The 9,297-nt window shown below is 38.2% G+C and overlaps 1 pseudogene; it reads left to right on the forward strand.

The window, feature by feature from the left end:
* The first annotated feature begins 340 nt into the window (after positions 1-340).
* Positions 341-800, forward strand: LOC102846187 (annotated as a pseudogene).
* Positions 801-9,297: the final 8,497 nt, after the last annotated feature.

A 9,297-nucleotide genomic window follows, 5' to 3' on the forward strand; every position in this document is an offset into this window, starting at 1 on the left:
TCAATAACATTTAAATAGCCAACCACAAATTGAGACACTTTGGAATAAATCTAACTAGGGACAGAAAAAACCTTTACAAAGAAAACTACAGAACCCTTCTGCGATAAACAATAAAAGACTAAATAAATGGAAAAATATGCCTGTTCATGGACAGGAAGACCATCTATATTGAAAATGACAATCATACAAAAACAATCTACATGTTTAACACAATCTCAATATAAATATCAAATTTACTTGTCAAGGAGATTAAAAAGTCAAGCTTATTTGGAGAGGAAAGATAGCCTAAATAAGCAAAACAGCTTTGAAAAGCAGAAAGAGCGGCAGCTGGGTGGTGGAAATGGTGCAGAAGAAAACTTCAGTCCCAGGACCCCGGACAGCGGCGGGTGCTGGACAGGGCAGCCCGGCAGCGCCGCATTAACAGGCAGCTCGAAGCTTTAGAGAATGACAACTTCCAGGACGATCCCCACGCGGGACTCCCCCAGCTCGGCAAGAGGCTGCCGCAGTTTGATGATGATGCAGACACTGGAAAGAAAAAGAAGAAAACTCGAGGTGATCATTTTAAACTTCGCTTCCGAAAAAACTTTCAGGCCCTATTGGAGGAGCAGAACCTGAGTGTGGCCGAGGGCCCCAACTACCTGACAGCCTGTGTAGGACCCCCATCCCTCCCCCAGCGCCCCTTCTGTGTTGTGTGTGGCTTCCCCTCCCCGTACACCTGCGTCAGCTGTGGTGCCTGGTACTGCACAGTGCGCTGTCTGGGAACCCACCAGGAGACCAGATGTCTGAAGTGGACTGTCTAAGCCTGGATCCCCGGCGAGGAAGGCCCTTCACCCCGGGCTTCACCCCTGGTTCAGCTGGGGCATTGGGAAAAGGAAGGAGCCTCCCCCTGGACCAAGGGAGGAGTCACCACTCATCTGCAGAACTTGCATCTCACTGACTGGGGGGATCAGCTTCGTTCCTGTGTTGGGGAGGCAGCCTCGGCCCTCAGTTGCTTTAGTAGTAAAAGATGCGTGTGAGGGGAAAAAAAAGCAGAAAGAATGGGAAGCATAGTCACCTCTGATCTCGAAACCTACTACATAGCAGTAGTGACCAAAACAGCCTGGTATTGGTACAGTGACAGGTACATGGACCAATCGAACAGAACTGAGAACTTCAAAATTGACCCATCTGTTTGTAGTCAACTAATATTTAGCAAGGAAATGAAACATATTAAATGGGGAAATGATATCCTCTTCAATAAATAGTGATGGCAAAATTGGACTGTTACCTGAAGAAAGCTGTAATAGTATCCACATCTAACACCATACCAAAAAAATCAACTCAAGGTGGATCAGAAAAATAGAGATAAAGCCCAAAATCATAAAGATCATAAGATACAAAATGGGCCTTAAGTTTAGGCTAGGCCTTTGATATAAAGAGGTTGACAAATACAACCAAAAATGCATATTCAGGAGAGGATAAAATTGATGAACGGGAACTTTTAAAGATTAAATCTATGTGTGCGTTAAAATTTTTCCACAATAGGTTAAAAAGAAACCCCACCAACTGGGGTAAAACACTTGCAATACCTTTTCAGACAAGGGTTTCATAGTAAATGTTTATAAAATACTATAGGGGCTCCACAAGAAAAAAGGAGGGAAAAGACTACTACAATGACAAAATAGGCAAAAGATATTTAAAATATTTTCAAAGAGGAAGACATTCAGAGGGCCAACAGATACTTTTAAAAATTCTCAATATTATTGGCAATAATAGAGATGCAAATCAAAACCACAATGATACACCATCTCATCCCAGTTATAGTGGCAGTTTAACCAGGCAGCAAGCAATACATAGTGGAGAGAATGTCAACAGTTTGGAACTCTTATATACTCTGTTAGTGGGACTCTAAAGTGGTACAATGAATCTGGAAGACAATTTGGTGTTTCCTCAAAAAGCTGACCATTATGCTGAATGAAATATCTTAGTCACAAAAGGACAAATATTGTATAGCACCACTGTTATGAAACGACACTGACATGGGGAATTGCAGAAAACTACAAAAATAGAGGATATATAATGAACACCACATTGGAACAGATGAAGGAAAGAGCTGTTTAAAAAGAATATATGATTGGGCATATTTGTAGGACAACAATCCAGAATAAGAAGTGTGCTGCAAAGTGTACTGGGGGGAGGGAAAGGGATAAATTGTGCAATGATGAATCAATATTTTTTTAACGTGAACAATGATAGTAAAACTAAATGTGGAAACTCCATATAAACCTCCTATTCCACTGCTAGAAATCTACCCCAAGGAAATTAGAACTGAAGCAAAAATAGAGACTTGTACATCAATGTTAGTACCATTGTTATTCACCATCACTAGAACATGAATATAACTGGAAAGTTCAGCCATAACCAAATTGATTGAGAAAATGTGGAACCTTCACATGATAGAATACTACACAACACTCAGTAGCAATGACCTTGAGAAATATGACACAACTTGGAAGAGACTGGAAAGCATTATGCTGAGTCAACTAATTCCATCTCTTAAGCACAAATACTACATAATACCATTATTGTAAAAATAGAAAGGAAAAACTAGTAAAATGTGTATGGGGTCCAAGGGGAGAAGGGAGGCTAGTAGAAGGGTGAGTATAGATAAGAGGAAAATCACATAGTTCCCCAATTTGATGGATTTACAGAGGCAGTAACAAAAATGGGAAAGATCTGTCTGGGTCCTGAAAATATGGACTAATGGTGAGCATGGTCCAATGGTAATTAACTCTGTAAAACACAATGCAATGGGAATGATTGTATAAAGGAAAATGTCAGTGAAGAAAAGTGTGAAACACATTCACACACAAAAAAACCCCACCATGTATGAGTGAAACACAGTGCATATGAATAATATGCATGTCAATAAAAGAGATGGACAATAACTAAGTATGACAGAAGAAAAATTGATGCCTTTTAGTTGTGGTGCTGGAGAAATGTCTTGAACATACAATGGACTGCCAAGAAAACAAATAGGCCTGTCTTGTAGAGGGTGAAACCAAGTGTCTCCTTGGAGGCTAATATTGTAAAGCTCTGTCCTACATACTTCAGGTACTTGACCAGGAGGGACTGTCCCTTGGAGAAGGATATCATGCTCAGAATGGTGGAGGGACATCGAAGGAGAGGAAGACCCCTGATGAGATGAATTAATGCAGTAAGTGGGGAAATGGGGGTAGGTGTGTCGGAATCAGTGAGACTGGCTTAGGACAGAATAGTATGAACCTATGAACAGCTTCAAAGGAAAAAGATGATCAATCTCCTTCCATGTGATGAATAGCTTTGTAAACCTAATAGAAGGTCACTTAAGAGTAACTTCTGACTTAATTGCAATGAATTGTTGTTGAGTTAAAAGGTAACCAAATTGTTTTTACTGGTAATGAAAAGTAAATATCAAATGAGAAATAGATGGCATATTAATATTTAGATACCTTACAGGTAAGCTGCAGTTAATAAATATCTACTATTCATCACTCTCTATAGTATGAGCTGTTGTATACTGTCGAGTTGTTACCAACACATATCTGACCCTTCAGGTTTCAGAGCTGCTGTACATATAGTTGCTATGAGTCACAGGGAACTCAAAAGCACATAAAGCAACAATAAGAATAACATATCAATAAAATAAAAGAAGTAAGAAAATAAAAGGGGGGGAAAAGACCACTGTTTGGATCAGGTGCACCTTAGTTTTTAAGCTGATATCATTATTCTTCAGTACTTTGGAAAGGTCTCTGATAGCAGATTTTCCTAATGCAGGACATCATTAAATTCTTTACAGGTGGTATTAAGTGTGTTAGTTGTTAATCCAAGTAAGATTGAGTTGCCGACAAACTCACTTATTAAATATTTACCATGGATGATGACTATGGATCAAAATCAAAAGAAATGGTAGACAACTTCAATTTTAATTTTTTTATAATGCCTATTGGTTCAGTTATGATGACTTGTTCCTTCATGCTGAAATGTAATCTATATTGATGACTATAGTCTAACTTTCTGTAACAAGTATTTCAAGTCCTTTTCACATTTTACAAACAAGGTTGTGTCATCTAAATAAGATCAGTTGTTGATGAGTCTTCCACTAAACTTGATACTACGTTCTTTTAGCTTTTTTAATCCTTTTTTAAAATACTTTAATAAACATTCTGATTCTGTAGATTACAGAGAATGGATAAAACTCTGAATACCAGCTCTGTTTTTAAACCATGCAGTATTCCTTTGTTTGTTCAGATAACTGGTCTTCTATGTATTGGTTTTGCATGAGTACAATTATATATATTGGAATTTTCATTCTCATTGTAATACGTAGTTTGCTGATTCTTCCTGTCAAATGTCTTTGCATAGTCAATAAAACACATGTAACTTTCTTTCTCATATTCTTTGTATTTAGTCAACATCTACCTGATATCAGCAGTGGTATATACCATAGCCTCTTCTGAATGCAGCTCAAATTTCTAGTAATTTCCTGTTAATTTACTGTTCCAGTCATAAAATAATCTTTAACAAGATTTTACTTGTGACATTAATGATACTGTTAGATATTTCCTCATTATGTTGGATCACCTGTTTTGGGGGGGGGGAACCCAAAAACTTCTAGTAAGTTGGCAAAGTAATTCATTCTCTTATATTTTTTCAGAAGTGACTGGCTAGCATATCCGGGGTTGTATCTACTTCTAGAAACACAAAAAAATGGTGTTCCATCAATTCTTGGACCTGATGTTTTGCAAACACCTTCTGTTTTGCTTGGACGTCTTCCTTAAGTAGTTCTTGATCATGTGTTACATCCTAAAGCAGTTCATTGCCACCTAAGTGTTTTTAATTTAGTGATCTTGTGTATTCTTTCCATCTTATTTTTATGCTTTAGTCCATGCTGTTGTTGTAATGTGCTGTTGAGTCCTTTGCCACTCATAGCAACCCTGTGTACAATAGGCTTAAACCCTGCCCTAACCTGTGTCCATCTCGCTGTTTCTGATACACCTACCCCCATTACCCCAGTCACTGAATCAATCCATCTCATCGAGGTTCTTCCTCTCTTGCACCATCCCTCTACTTTCCCAAGTATGACCTTCCTCTCCTGGTCCCTCTTTACAACATGTCCAAAGTATGTCAGACAAAGCTTCAGAATCCTTGCCTCTAAGGAGCAGTCTGGCTTCTCCCTCTCCAGTACAAATCTGCTTTCTTTGCAGTCCATGTTATGTTCAATAGTCTCCAATACCTTAGCTCAAAGGCATCAGTTCTCCTTCTATCATCCTTAGTCATTGTCCAGCTCTCTGATGCATACATAGCAAGTGATTACAAAGACCATGGCATGTTTCAGGAGCACCTAGGTCTCCAGAATGACATCATTGCTCTTCAGTACATTAGAGAGGTCTCTAATCACAGGCTTTCCCATCGCAATACATCTTTCAATTTCCTGGCTGCTGGTGCCAAGAGTGTTGACTGTGGAGCCAAGCAAACTAAACCTCTCAACAATCTCAATCTCATCACTATCCATTATGATGCTACCAATCAGCCCAGTGGTGAGAATCTTTGTTTTCTTGATATCGAGCCTCAATCCATACTGCATACAGACTGCATTCCCTGACCTCCCACAGCAAACACTTCAGATCCTCCTCTAGAATCCTTTAATATTGCAACCTGAGGCTTGAACTTCTTTTCAATTCTTTCAGTTTGAGAATACCAAGTTTGTTCTTCTCTTTGTTTTCTAACTTTAGATTGCTGCATATTTCATTGTCTTTCGTTCCAGAATTTTCCACCTTCAAATCTAGGACATTGTGATAGGAAATTGGTTTTTAATGAATACTTACATTGGTTTTGCAGTATTAATCTAATTTCATTCCAACAAATTTCCAAATGTTATTCATAAAAATCATTCAATAATGTGTGTGTTTCGTATGTCCTTCATGGCAATATACATAACTGCCTTGAATATTCTGGTTCATATTCACTCTATGATTCATATTACACCATTCAATTTGAGCCATGATTTTCAGTATTGCAATAATATCTATTAATCCTAATGATTAATATCTATAATATTTATTCATTTACTATTTTAAATAGCTTGTATATTTTTGAGTAAAATGCTCTTATAATAAATCTACGGCGCAAGGAGGAAAGTGTAACTATGAATGTATGAAATCTAAAGTCTCTGTAAACTTTCATTAAAATTAATAATAAAAATATTTTTAAAAATCTGTGACACAATATCTACCCAGGGAGTGATCATACTCTCTAACTTGTTGTTGTAACTCAGTGCGGGCAAACCGTCATCCATTTGTTTTGGCTTTTTTCCCCCCTTTCTCCCCTCTTTATAATGCCCTTTTTGCTCTTTTCATGGATTATATCCTTGATGTCATCTCACAGTTCATCTGGTCTTTGATTACTGGTCGTCAATGCTTAAAATTTATTCCTTTTTTTAAAATTTTTTTTAATTATTTTTTATTATTTTGTGTGCGTGTACCGTCAAATCAGATCTGACTGGTACAGGAGGATATTGCGCCTCCTTCTCCGGCAGAGCATCTGGTGGATTCGAACCGTGTTCCTCTGGGATTGCAGTGCAGCTTCTTGCCACTAGGCCACCAGAGCTCCCCAAAATTTATTCTTAAAATGATATTTAAATTCTCATAGAATAGACTCAAGATTAAATTTTGTTTCTCATGGACTTGTTTTTATTGTCTTCAGCCTAAATTTGAATTTTGTTGTTATTGATTGCTGTCGAGTTGAGCACGACTCATAGCAACACTCTGAACAAAAGACCTAAAGCCTTCTGTAACTCATCATTTGTCAAAGGTCATAGAGTTTCCAGAGGCATGTTGTTTAGGAAGAGGATTCCACTTCTGCTTCCAATTTGAACTTCACATGAGTAACTGATGGTCTGACCCACAGTCGCCCCTGGCCTAGTTTTCATTGCTGGTACTTAGCTTCTTCACTGATTCTTTCCGCAGCTGTACTCAATCAGTGCATAAGGCGAGGTCCATGTGTAAAGTTGCCATTTTTTTTAAAAAAAGGTATTTACAATGAATAAATCATTGAAAACAAAACAAAAATAAATTGATTATCCTATTTCAAGCTTCATTTTTGTTGCCAAGTCTTTCTTTTATTTATTTTTCTTTTTTGTTTATTTAGCATTTAACAACAACAGCATAGAAAGAGATCAGTTGGCCTAGTGTACAAAAAAGTGATGCTACCAAGCCAGAGGTGGGTAACTTTAATCTGCTGCCCTCAGGTGTGTTTTCAATTGTTTTTGGTCAAACATTCTTCTAGGTCATATAACCCTGGTCTGTCCACTTACCATACAGTAGTAACTTGTGGCTGCTGTGAAGCTGAACACTGTGACACTGATGTGTCAAATGTGATAATGGTGGACAGTGTTTGGTGAAACCCCTCTAGTCAAACAAGCTTGGAAACAGGAGTGGTATCCACTCCTAAAATAGCTTGCCTCCAGATAACTTATGAACCTGGAGAAAGGATGAAAGTTATACAAGTGTTCAGGTCTTTCTTTCATAGGGTCCCTATGAATCGCCTACGACTGACTCGATGGCACTTAACAACTAGTTTGTTTACAAAATTCAAATACATGGTTTTCAAGAACAAATTATTTGTTTCCCTCACTCCCCACCCATCAAACTGTACAGTCCAATGAATAATATCCCCCTCCCCCTGCATATCCACATCTCTCTGCTTCTAAACTCCCTGGTCCCTCTTGGATCCTTATACTCATTCTACAAGAATGGTTTTATACAATATTTATCCTTGTGGAACTGAGTTAGTTCACTCAGTATTATGCTCTCCAGTGTTTCCTAAATTAGGCAATAATTTATAAAATTTATAAAGTCATTGCTCCTGCATGCTACGTAGTGTTCCATTGTGTGAATGTACCATAATTTCGCAAGCCATTTGTTTGTGGTTGGACATTTGGGCTGTTTCCATGTTCCTGCAATGGTGAATAATACTGCTATGCACATTGGTGTACAAATATCAGTTTGTACTTCAGTTCTCATTTTCTCAGGATTCCATCTTCACTATTTCCAACTTTTGAATTCAGTCACCAATTATCATTAATGTATCTTGATTGCATATTTGGTCAATTTTGGACTGTAAGATTGAGTAAAACCTGTCAATTTCCTCCTCTTTGGTTTTTAGCTGACCTTGAAAATCTTATTGTCTTCCACATGTCTATCCCCATTACCCCGGTGACTGAATCAATCCGTCTCACCGTAGGTTTTCTTCTTCTTCGCTATCCTTCCACACTTCCAAGCATAGCATTCCTCTCCAAAGACTGATCTTGTCTTGCAACATGTCCAAAATATGTCAGACAGAGCTTCAGAATCTTGCCTCAAAAGAGCAGCCTGGCTTCACCCTCTCCAGGGCTAACTAGTTTGATCTCCTAGCAGTCCAGGGTATACTCAGTACTCTTCTACAGCATCAAAGTCAAAGGCATCAACTCTTCTTCTATCATCCCTAGTCATCGTCCAGCTCTCTGATTCATAGCAAGTAATGGCAAAGACCATGGCCTGTGTCAGGCACATCTTAGTCTCCAGACTGCCATCATTGCTCTTCAGTACATTGGAGAGGTCTCTAAGAGCAGACTTTCCCAATGCAATTTGTCTTTTAATTACCTGGCTGCTGTAACCGAAAATGTTGATTGTAGAGTCAAGCAAAGTGAAGCTGTCATCAATCTCAATCGCTTCATCGTCCATCATGATGCTGCCCATAGGCCCAGTGGTGAGAATCTGTAGGAATATATATTTAAATAATAGTTGTATTAATAGATTTTTCCTTCTATTCATAAGAATCCTAATCCTCATAACATTGAACTTCAGAACCAAACTTGAAATTGACACTTTGACTATGAATACAACACCATTCTTCCATTTTACAATCCCAGAATACTATATCATGTGGTTAACTGATTTAAAGCAGGCAAAGCTATTCTACCTCATTCCCCTAATGCCTAGAATGTCAATGTTCATGCATTCCATGTCATTTTTCACAACTTCTAATTTTCCAACATTCTTGCTTCATACATTATTAAAGATGTTTGTCACTGCTTTTCCTAATTTTGATGGACTTCCAATCTGGGCTTTATGTCAACTATCTGTATTCCTCTATTGTTTGTAGGGTTTTCAGAGGTCTGTTATTTAAGAAGTGGATGACCAATCCTACTTCCTAGTCTACATTAATTTGGGTTGTTGTCGTTATGTGCTGTCGAGTTGCTTGCGAGTCATAGCGACCCTATGTACAACAGCCCTAAAC

Source organism: Elephantulus edwardii, unplaced genomic scaffold (assembly GCF_000299155.1).
Source record: "Elephantulus edwardii isolate Elephantulus edwardi_28Jun2011 unplaced genomic scaffold, EleEdw1.0 scaffold00019, whole genome shotgun sequence".
In the NCBI taxonomy this organism is placed as follows: Eukaryota; Metazoa; Chordata; class Mammalia; order Macroscelidea; family Macroscelididae; genus Elephantulus; species Elephantulus edwardii.